The sequence below is a fragment of the Lytechinus variegatus genome, chromosome 14 (assembly GCF_018143015.1).
Source record: "Lytechinus variegatus isolate NC3 chromosome 14, Lvar_3.0, whole genome shotgun sequence".
Classification (NCBI taxonomy): Eukaryota; Metazoa; Echinodermata; class Echinoidea; order Temnopleuroida; family Toxopneustidae; genus Lytechinus; species Lytechinus variegatus.
Window position 1 is genome coordinate 5655818 of NC_054753.1, and position 15570 is coordinate 5671387.

A 15570-nucleotide genomic window follows, 5' to 3' on the forward strand; every position below is an offset into this window, starting at 1 on the left:
ATGATACCAATAAACTATTGACAAAAAGGTTATGTTTTCAACGCAAAAATGAGAACATTTCTGCTCGCTCGCGGGTCATGACTTTTCTCCCCAGAGGTCGGTCTGGTCAAGGAGTTATCAGGCAAGGGCCTGATAACTCCTTGGTCTGGTTATGGACAGTTCCCCTACCCAATAATGTATATGACAGCAATAATGAACAGTATCTCATGTTTCCGACGAAAAACACAGAAAAAATTTCCGCTCGCTTAGCTCAATCCATTTTATTATATCTTTTATTTCCGCATGTCGCCGACATGATCACGGTATCGCCATTAACAAGGCCATACATGATTATCATGATGTATACTTATGAATACAAGTGAACCAAGACAAAGACATACGTTTTCTTACAAAATATGTTTTACCAATATGAAAACCAAAATGACGGAAAACGCTAAAATGTCGGTTAGCTCGCTCCGCTCGCTCGTAATAATTTATGAAATTCCATAAGTATCTAGTCTCCTGTTCAAGGCCGTATTATGAGTGTTACGAATAGAAGGACATGTAGCATCGACTAATACTTGATTTACTAACAAACTATTGACAAGAAATGTATGTTTTGACGGGAAAACACGAAAATTTCGGCTCGCTCACTCCGCTCGCTCGTAATCATTTATGAAATTTCTTAAGTTTCTAGTCTCTTGATCAAGGCCATATCATGAGACTTACGAGCAGAAGGACATGTATCATCAACTAATATGTAATCATTACCAAGAAGCTTGAAAAGAATTGTATGTTTTGACGGAAAAACGCAAACATTTCGGCTCGCTTGCTCCGCTCGCTCGTAATTATTCATGACATTTCTCAAGTTTCTAGTGTTCTGATCAAGGCCATATCCAGGCGCGTAGCCAGGGGGGCGGTCGCCCCCCAAACCTCCCCAAAAAGAAAAAAAAGAAGGGAAAAGGGGAGAGGAGAAAAGGAAAAGGGAAGGAAGGAAAGGGAAGAAAGGTAGCTTTGTGTTTTTTCTATTTATTCTTTATTTTTTTCTCAAAAGAGAAACTCCTTCACTCTTCTTGCTTTAAATTCATATATGAATTTTGCTTCCGCGCTGCGCGCGGTTAAATGACAATATTGAAGTTCTCCATTGTTCCCCCACCTTTTCTCTAACCCTGTTTTTCCACCTCAGCTATGTGCTTCTTGCCAGTTAAAGTTAAAATTGTATACATTAGGGCATGTATTTGAGTAAGGTTAGGCCGAAGTAAATGTATTAAGTTATCTTTTTTTTCAATTGATCGCGCAACTTCTGGTCTGGTCGGCTCCGAGCGGGTAAAATCTTTATATCAGTTTCTGCCGTCACCTCCATAAAGTCAGCTTCTCCCGCTTTTCAGCTCATTACTATAAACAACCATAATTTTGGGGCAAACAGGTTCCTAATTTAAAAAGAGGAAGGTATGGAATTCGTGTCGTATTAAATAAAAAAGTACAATATATTTTTTATCAAATTGTATTAAACTTCATGTCATTTCCCTGTATACATTCATCTCCTGTCCTGTTTTGCGCCCTCAGTTTGAAATTTTGAATGACACTTAAGTTTCTTTATATTCAAAATGAAGCGCTTCAGGATAAGTCAAAAAAATTAATCATCCTTTATTATATAGATAGATAATTTCAATAAATCACAGAAGTTTCAACTTTATGCGCACTATTTTCCTTGTAATGAAGTTCAATAATCTTAGAAAATCAATTGAATTAGAGACGATTGGGTATTAGAGATATCTACATTTGATGAAACGTCCGCCCTTTGAAATTTCAGAGTTTCATTGCTCATCGCGGGGAGGAATATCTTCCTCTACCAATCTTCTCTGTTTTGCGAGTTAAAAATATGCACTGATGCTAAATTGTTTGTAATCAAATCTGATCTTTCCAAAGAAAGTTTCAATATATCTTTGAGAATACCCTTTTCTCGGGACCCTTTTTATGGCAAGAAAAATTGATAAATCACTTTAGCTTCCGCGCTTCGCGCGGAGTTATTATCATTTTAATTTCCTCCATTGTATACCTCTTTTGTGCGTTTACAATCACTTTTGAAAACAAGGTTCAAAATCGCAATATAGTCAACCGAATTGGAGGTACTAGAGACAAGAGAAACGGCTCCTTTTCATTTTAATTTATGAAACACTAAAAGCTTCGCGCTTCGCGCGGGAGGGGGAAACTCCCCCTCCCTGCACCCACCCCTAGGGAGCGCGCTTCGCGCGCTCTGTAAGTGTTGGCACGCTTCGCGTGCATTTACCGCCCCCTCCAAAATGAAATCCTGGCTACGCGGTTGGCCATATCATGAGTGCTACGATCCGAAGGACATGTAGCATCGACTATGATACCAATAAACTATTGACAAAAAGGTTATGTTTTCAACGCAAAAATGAGAACATTTCTGCTCGCTCGCGGGTCATGACTTTTCTCCCCAGAGGTCGGTCTGGTCAAGGAGTTATCAGGCAATTGCCCGATAACTCCTTGGTCTGGTTATGGACAGTTCCCCTACCCAATAATGTATATGACAGCAATAATGAACAGAATCTCATGTTTCCGACGAAAAACACAGAAAAAATTTCCGCTCGCTTCGCTCACTCCATTTTATTATATCTTTTATTTCCGCATGTCGCCGACATGATCACGGTATCGCCATTAACAAGGCCATACATGATTATCATGATGTATACTTATAAATACAAGTGAACCAAGACAAAGACATACGTTTTCTTACAAAATATGTTTTACCAATATGAAAACCAAAATGACGGAAAACGCTAAAATGTCGGTTAGCTCGCTCCGCTCGCTCGTAATAATTTATGAAATTCCATAAGTATCTAGTCTCCTGTTCAAGGCCGTATTATGAGTGTTACGAATAGAAGGACATGTAGCATCGACTAATACTTGATTTACTAACAAACTATTGACAAGAAATGTATGTTTTGACGGGAAAACGCGAAAATTTCGGCTCGCTCACTCCGCTCGCTCGTAATCATTTATGAAATTTCTTAAGTTTCTAGTCTCTTGATCAAGGCCATATCATGAGACTTACGAGCAGAAGGACATGTATCATCAACTAATATGTAATCATTACCAAGAAGCTATTGAAAAGAATTGTATGTTTTGACGGAAAACGCAAACATTTCGGCTCGCTTGCTCCGCTCGCTCGTAATTATTCATGACATTTCTCAAGTTTCTAGTGTTCTGATCAAGGCCATATCCAGGCGCGTAGCCAGGGGGGGGGGCGGTCGCCCCCCCCCCCCAAACGTCCCCAAAAAGAAAAAAAAGAAGGGAAAAAAGGAGAGGAGAAAAGGAAAAGGGAAGGAAGGAAAGGGAAGAAAGGTAGCTTTGTGTTTTTTCTATTTATTCTTTATTTTTTCTCAAAAGAGAAACTCCTTCACTCTTCTTGCTTTAAATTCATATATGAATTTTGCTTCCTCGCTGCGCGCAGTTAAATGACAATATTGAAGTTCTCCATTGTTCCCCCACCTTTTCTCTAACCCTGTTTTTCCACCTCAGCTATGTGCTTCTTGCCAGTTAAAGTTAAAATTGTATACATTAGGGCATGAATTTGAGTAAGGTTAGGCCGAAGTAAATGTATTAAGTTATCTTTTTTTTTCAATTGATCGCGCAACTTCTGGTCTGGTCGGCTCCGAGCGGGTAAAATCTTTATATCAGTTTCTGCCGTCACCTCCATAAAGTCAGCTTCTCCCGCTTTTCAGCTCATTACTATAAACAACCATAATTTGGGGGCAAACAGGTTCCTAATTTAAAAAGAGGAAGGTATGGAATTCGTGTCGTATTAAATAAAAAAGTACAATATATTTTTTATCAAATTGTATTAAACTTCATGTCATTTCCCTGTATACATTCATCTCCTGTCCTGTTTTGCGCCCTCATTTTGAAATTTGAATGACACTTAAGTTTCTTTATATTCAAAATGAAGCGCTTCAGGATAAGTCAAAAAAATTAATCATCCTTTATTATATAGATAGATAATTTCAATAAATCACAGAAGTTTGAACTTTATGCGCACTATTTTCCTTGTAATGAAGTTCAATAATCTTAGAAAATCAATTGAATTAGAGACGATTGGGTATTAGAGATATCTACATTTGATGAAACGTCCGCCCTTTGAAATTTCAGAGTTTCATTGCTCATCGCGGGAGGAATATCTTCCTCTACCAATCTTCTCTGTTTTGCGAGTTAAAAATATGCACTGATGCTAAATTGTTTGTAATCAAATCTGATCTTTCCAAAGAAAGTTTCAATATATCTTTGAGAATACCCTTTTCTCGGGACCCTTTTTATGGCAAGAAAAATTGATAAATCACTTTAGCTTCCGCGCTTCGCGCGGAGTTATTATCATTTTAATTTCCTCCATTGTATACCTCTTTTGTGCGTTTACAATCACTTTTGAAAACAAGGTTCAAAATCGCAATATAGTCAACCGAATTGGAGGTACTAGAGACAAGAGAAACGGCTCCTTTTCATTTTAATTTATGAAACACTAAAAGCTTCGCGCTTCGCGCGGGAGGGGGAAACTCCCCTTCCCTGCACCCACCCCCTAGGGAGCGCGCTTCGCGCGCTCTGTAAGTGTTGGCACGCTTCGCGTGCATTTACCGCCCCCTCCAAAATGAAATCCTGGCTACGCGTTGGCCATATCATGAGTCCTACGATCCGAAGGACATGTAGCATCGACTATGATACCAATAAACTATTGACAAAAAGGTTATGTTTTCAACGCAAAAATGAGAACATTTCTGCTCGCTCGCGGGTCATGACCGCACTGTTACATACCCATCCCCACTTAAATGTTATTGTCTTATTTGCAGCGCTGAAAAAAAAATCATCACCCCCCCCCCCTCATCACTTTTTAGAGACTTGGCGGGAGATTTAAAAAAAAAATCAGCTCGGAACCCCCCCCCCCCCTTTCAAAAATCCTGCGTACGCGCCTGGTCAGAAGTTAGACCGGCAATTCAATACAATTTTAATTCGATAGTAATTTAAAGTACGATATTCTGTTTACGATCCACTGTCTTGAATTAATGAATCCACTATTCAAACGGTGGACTCATGAATAAAATAGCGCTCTTAACCATGGCAGCAGGCGTAAATTTTCGGCGCACATGTGACAAATACCGTGTTTACACTCAATCGGCCTTTGAATTGGCTCGCGGTTCCGAACCGCGAGCCGATGCAGCATCGGCTTTTTAATAGCGTGTAAACTGATCCAGCGTTGTCTTTAATATGACGTATTAAAGACAACGCTGGATCAGTGCGCTTACAATTACGTCACAATGGTAAAATAAATGAAATGAGCACAAATTGCTGATGCAAAATCGGCTTTTTGTTTCCACGTAGTAAAAAAAAGCCGATTCTGCATCGGCTCGCGGTTCAACACCTACTACTTTGGTGGTGCAAATTGCTGGGTTTGAACCGCGAGCCGATTTAAAAGCCGATTAAGTGTAAACACGGTAATTGATGCAGAATCGGCATTTGGTTTGCACGTTTTTACAGCTCGCGGTTCAGAACCGCGAATCCAGAACCGCGAACCGATGCAAAAACCTGAAATGTCGATACGCACACCAATAATGAACCAAAAGCCGATCAAGTGTAAACACGGTATATAACACTGGAAGTGTTGGACATTTGTTTGATATACGCGGTAAATAGGCGTAATTCATACAGGAAATCTGCATAAACCATGCAGGGTTTTAAACGAGGGTTTTAAAAACCATGCATCTTTGTGAATTCGGCCCATTGGATCTGGGATGGCAAGGTAAACTCCGAACTTTTTTGCATACTACGGAGAAACTCTCTATAAGTACCAAATCCTTTGAAAATGCAAGTAAATTCACAAATCACAATGGACAACTGAGAGGCTACGCAGGCGCAGATCCAAGGGGGGGGGGGCAGTCGGCCCCAGGTCACAAGCATTGCACAGAATGTTCAATTTTCAGGACAAAGTGCATTAAATTTCCAAAACAAGTGGAACACCTCTGGCAGTCTCCCCTGCATTACGCGATTCGTTATTGCTGCTATAATAGCAGCAGCACCCGGGAGTCTTTGACGGCTGAAACAGCTATTGAATAAAACATTCATACGATAATTAATATACTATATTATGTCCATTGGCCCAAAATGACCTTTCACCATGATCGTGCGATCTTACATGTGTGCAAACCAATCATTTATACTTGCTTACCTTGATGTCTATGTTTCATGAACTAGATCCATAAACTCTCTAAGTTGTGATGCCAATTCAACAAATACCCCCAAAATCACCAAAGTTTATTGGCCCTAAATGACCTTTGACATTGGTCATGTGACCTGAAACTCACTGATATCAGATTACTCTTATGTTAAAGTTTTGTGATTTAGATCAATGACCTTTGAGAGTTACAATGGTAAGTCAATAAATAACCAACATGGCAAGGCTCATTGACCCTACACTGTAAAAACTGTGGTGTTAAAACTGACACCCTGTGGTGTTAAAATAACACCCTAGAGATTGAACATAACACCAATAAAAGAGTATAAATGTAGCAACCATAGGTGTTGTAATAACACCTACAGGTGTAAAACTAACACCACCAATTTAACACCGGTGTAAAATAACTGGTGTGGTCCTCTATGTACACCGGTTAACACCACAGTTTTTGCTGTGTAGACCTTTGACCTTAGTCATGCGACCTGAAACTCGAACAGGATGTTCAGTGATATTTGATTACCCTTATGTCCAAAGTCAAAGTTACGATGGAAATTCAACAAATACCCCTAACATGCCCAAAGTTCATTGACCCTAAAATGACCTTTGATCTTAGTCAGCAGAGTGTTAAATAATACCTCATTGTCTTTATGTGTAAGTTTCATTCACTAGGTTTACATACTTCTTAGGTTATGATGACATTTAAAATACTTAACCTAAGGTTAAGATTTCGATATTGATTCCCCAACATGGTCTAAGCACATTGACCCTAAATGACATTTCACCTTGATCGTGTAACCTGAAACCAATGACAAATATTTAGTTATACTTGATTACCCTTATGTTTAAGTTTCATGGAATAGGTCCCGGGGGGGATGGCACCAAAAAACACGTAAAAAGGATGTCTTTTTCACGATAGGGCACGTTACGTACGTAACATGATAAGGGTGTCAAAAAACACAAAAATAATGAAAAAGCATATCTATTTCGCTTGGAAAATTACGTGTTTAGGGTCGAATTTGCGGGGATGATAATACAAAATTAAAATGTTTAATAAAGGATGTCCTTTTTGCCCCAACACTTCGTGTTTAGAGTCCGATTTGCGCGAGGTGTAGAAGGTGGGGTCGTACTAAACCAAATAAGGTAAAGCCGACGACCGAAGGACCCGTAACAATAAAACATTCCTGTACTTGTTTAGGGGTTCATTTCAGGGAATATTTGCCAAGAGTATCGTTTTGTTTCCAATACTTGTTAAGGGTAGAGTTTCACACGCCAATACTTGTTAAGGGGTGCATTTTCAGAATATTGAAATTACATGTTTAGGGTGCTTTTCGAGACCCAATGGTCGCGCATGGTATCCACTCGTGAATGGAAGTGCCCCCCCCCCCCTGGGGAATAGGTCCATATACTTTTATGTCATTGAAAAAAATTAACCTGAGGTTAAGATTTGATGTTGACGCCGCTATACTTTCACGGCCGCCGTCGGAAAAGCGACGCCTATTATCTCGCTCTGCTATGCAGGCCAATCCAAAAACAATTATTTACGCTTCACGCTCGCAATTTTTGTGTTTCTGTGTATGGTAACTCGTGAAGGAACTGGTAAACGCTAAGCTGGAATCTAACCTAGACGTCTAGTTTAATCAGTCATTTGGCTGACCTTAGAGACGGCAGATAATTGCATTCGGGCCTATTTATTGAAGTGGAGACAATGGCAGATAGGGGATTCCAACTCACGCTTAGTCGCTTACGATTGTGAGTCCATTGCTCCATGGACCTGGTAGGTCCATGATTGCTCTAACCACTAGACCACACGATGGTGTGGATAGGGCCGGTTCCATCGGAATCTCTTGACTCTGGACTACAACATATTTGCAATTGTTCGTCCGGTGCAAATCTTTCGATGATCTGCTCTCCCAGTCCACCATCTTTCGACAAAGCCTTTAAGCTCTCAATTGTGGTTTTAATTGCATTTTCAAAGGAATCGATGTGTTGTACAGTTTCCTCGTAGTACATACGAAAACTAATAGACGAATTCGGATCGAGTGTTGTTTTATCTTATGGCGGCCATGACCGGAGACTTCCATATAATGCGTAACAAACGAAATGTACAAACGCGCACCTAGCTCATTGCTGATAGCCCTGGTACCCCCTCCCCTAGTCTGCTATGCAGAATCTGAATGGCTCATGAGGTGGCGCTGCTGCTGGTTTGCGAAGCAAACCAACCTGAAAGGGCGAGCGAAGCGAGCCACATCTGCAGCCACAGTGGTACAAACACTGCAGATGTGGGTCTACATTTGTAGACAACCCCCCCCCAAGCTATAGCTGCCATAATTATGTTAAATTGCTCTGAAGTGGGATTGGTCTATAAAGTCGACTTAACAAGATTTGTCTTGTTATGTTGACGTTTAAGTTTTTATTTCAAAGTTGACCTGACAAGATATATCTCGCTTTACTGTAGGTAATTAATTCGACTTGAAAAGACAACGTATCTCGCCATGTTCACAGGCGAAATTATAAGATAATGTAGCTTGCCATCTAATCAGGAAGATGACACTTTAAAGCTACTGCATTTTCTTATACAGGTTGGTTATGGAAAAAAGGGACTGATATTGGATGTATACCGTCATACTCACGGGTAAGATCGATGTTCAGACCAGTGATTGTCCCTATGAAATTTTGACTGTTTGAAAATTCAACCACTTGACGAAGCCAGGTTCCATTGAGGAATGTACGATAAACCATTCTCAGTGATGTCCAATAAAGGTACCTGAAAAGTAGGGGAAACAATGCGTTTTCTCAGGTTCAATGCCTTAGCTATTTGGGAGTTTTAGCCAAAGACGTACGATGAATTCTAGAAGAGAATAAAAGTTATGTCAAGTTCCCTTGGTGACTAAGACAATGAAGAAGGCATGGTCAAAATTTCGTGTGTCATAATAGTAGTTTAGTCTTTGATTCTGGTACAAACGATACAGTTCTAATTTTTCATCAGCTTGGAAACTATGGAATATATTATGCCAGTGCTTGCCTATTAGTCGATTTGACAGTCTCATAGGCTCAATACACCAACCTAGAAATGTTCTTTCCGATTAAGTTTTTTACTTGATTCGTGATCCTATGGGGTCTTAGAACAAATTCAGCTTGGTTGCCCAAAGTTGCCGTTTGGGCAATTTTGCTAATTTGCATAAATCCAAAATGGCCGCCAGATGCCATCTTGAAAACCTAACTTTTGAACCCCTGTCCACAAAATGATGAGTAATAACTCGTTTTAGGGGTTTAGAGATGTGTAGAACCGATTTCTGTTATCATTTTTACAATGTAAGGTCATCTTCAGGTCAAATCCAAGATGGCCGCCAGATGCCATCTTGGAAAATTGACTTTTGTTCCCTTGCCCCAGAATGACGAGTAATACCTCTGTTTAGGGGTTTTGGGGTGTGCAGAATCTCTTTCTGCTTTCTATTTTGCAATATAATGTTATCTTCAGGTCAAATCCAAGATGGCCGCCATATGACGCCATCTTGAAATATCAACTTTTGAACCCTTTGCCCCAGAATCATGAATAATGAGTCTATTCGTGAGTCATTTGGTATGTTGATTAAATTCATGCTGTAATTTTGCATGAAGGACAATCTTCAGATAAAGTCCAAGATGGCCGCCAACCGCCATCTTGAAAAATTACTTTCTGAGGCTTATACGTGCTAGAACCAATGTAAAGGGATTTCAGTAAGAATACTCATTTCTTTTATTAATTCTCAAGTTTTTGTCCAAGAATCATGAATAATCCCTATTTTCGTGAGTTATTTGCTTTGTTGATTCCATTTCTGTTAATAATTTTGCAATATAGGATCATCTCCAGGTCAAAATAATCCAGCATGACCACTGAACGCCATATTAAGAAAACAAAACTTACTTAGTTCTGAGACTATTGAACCTTGAAGAAGTGCTCTCCCTGATAAGGTTGTTGTTATGTATCGGAGCTCATGTAAGGGGATTTCAGTGAGAATAATTCGATTCTTTTAATCACTCCATTTTTAGTTCGAGGTCAAGTCATGTCTAAGATGGTCATATGGTTGATAGATTTCGTCATTAACCGCTTACTTTAAAATGAAGCCATTCAAGGTTTGGGCTATGATTTCGGGAGTTTTGATCCTGTTTTATTTATGTGCAACCATACTTTCCAGTGAAATTACTTTAAAGTATTATTTGAATTAAAACGTCATTTCTCCATATTTTTTTTTCAAAAATATTAGTTTGATTATTAACTTCCTTTATGATTATCATTGGACTTTTCCTCCTGACAAGAGCCATTGACTTGGTCAGCAGGAGTGCACTATTTAGCCTCCTGCAGAAGATAGGCTCCCCCAAGACTGTTCCATGGTCAGGATTGTTCTCATTCGTGAAATGTTGTACGAAGACGATGTCGCCCCTGCCTCTCAAGAAGTGGGAGTACAAGACCTAGTCATACATAACAGCTGCCTGTCCTGTGCATGTAAGGGGTTTGGATCATCCATCAGCCTTTGAGACAGTCAGAAATCCTGATAGACTCAAGACACCGACTGTCCTCCAGATATGTATATCAACAGCACACACTCGTCTGGTTGTGGTAGACTCCTACCTTGGACCGACTATATGTCTCTTGCCCCCTTTCACAGGACAAGCATATAAGCATTAGGATTGTAAAATCTGTCACAGTCATGGCCAAGCTCCTGCACGGAAGTAAGTCCTGGAAAACGTACGCCGACCAAGAAAAGTGGCTAAACACTTTCCATGTCAGCTGCCTCGGACGTATCATGCACGTTAAATGGCAGGACAAAGTGAAAAATACAGAGGCCCTTCAGCGTACGTGCTGGCATCAAAAGCTTATTCTCGCTCCTTAGTCAAAGGCACCTCAGGTGGTTGGGGCATGTTTGCCGCATGAATCCTTGGCGAATCCCTTCTTGGATTCGCCAAGGTAAGGTGAGCTGTGTGATTGGTCTCACCCCATCGATAGATCACACCTCCGTTATAAAGACATCTGCAAACGTGACATAAAACTTGCCGGCATAGACACTTACACTTATGAAGGTGTAGATGAAAGTAGAAAATATTCGGAATGCTAAATTGGCAGACCAAAGGCCTAGGAGGAAGGCTAGGACAGCATCTCTATATAAACGTGTCTCAGCGCCATCCTCCTTCATCTGTAAAAAATTGCTCTAGAGACTGCCACTCTAGAGTGGAGCTCTATAGTCACTCTCGAAAATGCAAGGCCTAGCGCTACACCATCGTCTTTTAAGGCGAACTGATCATTGGACACATTGATTTAGAAAAAAGTAAAACACTTTCAAATTCAAATAAGACCCTAAAAGTCTCTTCAGTACAAATGTATGGATTGACCTTCAAAAAAATACACTCGAAATTGATCATAGCCCAAACCTAAAAAGGATTCATTCTAAGTTGAGCAGTTAATGTTGAAATCTGACATCTAAGATGTAACTTCACCTTGACCTTGAGAATTAATAAAAGAAATGAGTATTCTTACTGAAATCCCTTTACATTAGTTCTAACACGTATAAGCCTCAGAAAGTAATTTTTCAAGATGGCGGTTGGCGGCCATCTTGGACTTGATCTGAAGATTGTCCTGTATGCAAAATTACAGCATGAATTGAATCAACATACCAAATGACTCACGAATAGACTCATTATTCATGATTCTGGGGTAAAGGGTTCAAAAGTTGATATTTCAAGATGGCGTCACATGGCGGCCATCTTGGATTTGACCTGAAGATGACATTATATTGCAAAATAGAAAGCAGAAATGAATTCTGCACACCCCAAAACCACTAAATAGAGGTATTACTCGTCATTCTGGGGCAAGGGGAACAAAAGTCAATTTTTCAAGATGGCATCTGTCGGCCATCTTGGATTTGACCTGAAGACGACCTTATATTGCAAAAATGATTACAGAAATCGGTTCTACACATCTCTAAACCCCTAAAACGAGTCATTACTCATCATTTTGTGGACAGGGGTTCAAAAGTTAGGTTTTTAAGATGGCATCTAGCGGCCATTTTGGATTTATGCAAATTAGCAAAATTGCCCAAACGGCAACTTTGGGCAACCAAGCTGAATTTGTTCTAGGACCCCATAGGAACAAGAATCAAGAAAAAAACTTCATCCGAAAGAACATTTCTAGGTTCGGAAAATGTCAAATCGACTATATGATCCTCTGTGGACAATGTTGACACACAGTTCCCATGGTTACAATACATACCCTTGGAATTCGTCAACAGTCAAGGCTCTCGGCATGAACAGTGATCCACCCATATCCGTTTCAATTGGAGGCAAAGGGCTGCCAGCCCTTATCGACATGCTTGTAATTTTATTTCCTTTTCGATAAGCAACGTATAGTCTCCTTGCATTCCTAGCGATAGCAACGCCATTGGGATCTACACACAATGTATACAATTTTATATTTAAAAAAATGTAGTTTTGGGTGTACGTTTATCAAAGGGCCACTTAATGCTAATGTAATCATTATAATCCGAAGAAATAGATAAATTAAAGGAGCAAAATAGTCTTAGAGTTATATTAAAATATGATTTAAAAACATGTGGTATTACCATTGTTGCAACATCTTAATATGGTTCTGTTAAGTTGGTCCTTAATGTGAATGGTAAAAATTGAAGTAATGTATAATTCAAACAATAAAACACAAAAGAAATAGTGAGCGTGATAGACATCATCGACTCTCTCATTTGCATGTCACTGAGCTGTGCATAATAACTGTTTTGTGAAAAATAAGCGAAGCTTTAAAATGTCATAACTTTCTTATTTTTCAACCGATTTCAATTAAATTTTCAGCATTATGCTTGTTTGATTTTTCTCTATTGATTCAAATCAACTTTTTTTTCTGAGGTGGACTTGACCTTTAAATTTCAGCCCATTCTCATTTTATGAAGCTAGGGTTACACCGGAACTGAATCAGCTGCGAATCCATCCGAATACACGAATACGTATTTGTTCTCCCTCCGCGAATGCTAGAAATTTCGGGAGGGATTCGGAACATTGGCGAAGCAATCCGGCTCGTTTTGAAATGTGTTCAAAACCAGCCGAATACCCTCCAAACTACTCTTGAATGTGGCAACAACAAATTTCATTCGGGCCACATTCGGCATAGGCGGAGCGAGAAAGTGGAGATTTGAGAATAGAGTATTCTTTCTTGAGAATAGTCCTGAAAAGTCTTCAGGAGACGGACAGTCAACCTGTCCGAAACGTCGAGTCTATCTACTACTCATCATCTCTACTCGCCGACGCAAGCCAGCATCTCCTCATCAGCTCTACTACTCAAGCTGTTCTCACTCAACATTCCTTCTGGTTTACAGTCCTTTTCAGGACTATTCTCAAGAAAGAATACTCTATTCTCAAATCTCCACTTTCTCGCCTATCCACTTCCTTCTCTTCTTCTATCCACTGCTTCTATAACACTCCACATGGTTGATTGATTCACATGGCAACGCGTACAAGAACGACCAAAATTTTTGGTCCACGCGCATGCGTACTCTTATTCCGAAGGCGCAAGTCATTGATATTCACATTGGCTTCCAGAACTGCAGTGGGGAAAAAAAAATCGCAAGCGGGGCCCGGGGGGGGGGGGGGGGGGGGGGGGGCGGGGGTCACTCACTACATGGACTGCTACCCACCCGTGTCAGACAACCTCATAAATGCACCCTAAACGGCGTAACTACATTAACTATAATTGCAACCCTAAATGGCGTAACCCATGAGAAAGGCCCCCTGAGTCGCGATAACAGGAATAAGCCCCTAATTTCATACCCTAAGTGGCGTAAACATATCGAAATTGATTAATTTGATACCATACTTATTACTGATGTTAAATTGATGTTACATTCAACAGGTATAAATTTACGGCATTTAAAAAAAAGTTTTTGCAAGTAAGGCCAGCATAATTTACTCTCAATGACACTTCTCATAGCCACTTTGAACAGATATCTGTTAGCCTAAATTAATGAATGCAGGTGAAAAATGTTGCTTGCCTTGACTGACTGATGCATCAATTAACATTCGTTTTACCAATGTCATCAAAACTTGAAAAAATGGAATCTATACCAGTTAACGTGTTGAAAAATACATACATTAATTAAACCTGTATCTTCTTTTTTTTTTTTTCATTGATAAAAAAAATCAGTATAGGCATGATTGGAATCCCCGGTATGAATCAAAAATAGGCCTAAACCCTGAGCGTGCTGCTTATTATATAGTGCGTATCAAAAAAAGTTTACACTTTGAAAAAATCATGTAAAATTAGACATTTGTAATATCCTGAAGATTTTTCCACTTTTTAACATTGGTACAGATCCATTTAAGCAAATGACGATATAAATATCGAAAAATATTTTCGCTTGAGTGAGCACCGCTTACTTTTGAAAAGTTAGTGAAAAATGATTTGCGCAGAACTTTGAAATAGCTATGCGAATAAAACTAAACCATTATCATGAAGAACACGTAGAATTTAGCAAGTAAAATTGATTTGAAGATATCTTTGACCTCTTTTAACTTGTTTCCTTGCCCAATACACTTCGAAGAGTGCAATACACCTTGCCCCACTCCCCCACACACCAAGGCCATCAAGACGATATTTGATTTACACTGAGCTGTTATTTACATAAAATGAATTAGGACTGATTTTCAATTTGTTAATGATTGTTAAGCTTGGGAAAAGTGTGGAGAAACAAGTATTAATAAAAATTAAATGTCAACCCACTTAGAATAATAAAAACTTAGTGAAAAAGTGCTGGAGATGTCTGACGTAAACTTGTGTTCAGATTCAATTATGTCCTCAGATCCAGCTGGCACAAAAAGGGTAAAAGTTGTGCTTACTAAGTGTTGAAATTTCAATTTGGGTGGCAAATTTGTTTTAAAATGCTTGAATGTATCTGTTTTATCTTAATTGACTAAAAGTGCAAGGAAAATGAAGGGAAAATGTATCGCAGGGTAAGTTTGCTTTCGCCCTTTCCCCTTGACACTGCGTGAAAACGAGAATTTCTGCGCAAACAGATTTCTGCGAGCTTTACAAAAATGGACAGTGCTCACTCAAGTGTAACATTCTGTCAAAACCTTTACTTTCATTGGATAGATGAGAACCAAACCCAAGATTATATGTGAAAAAAGTACTCACATAATGTATATTTTTTAATTCCCAGAGCTTATTCAAAGTGTAAACTTTTTTTTGATACGCACTGTAGAACCGGGTGTAAGACTGGAGACTATACTGCATGGGGGTATTCTCTCATTTAAGTGATGCGCTAGCCGGCGTGTGCGAGGAATATTTTGTATCGCTTAAAATCACGACCTTCAGA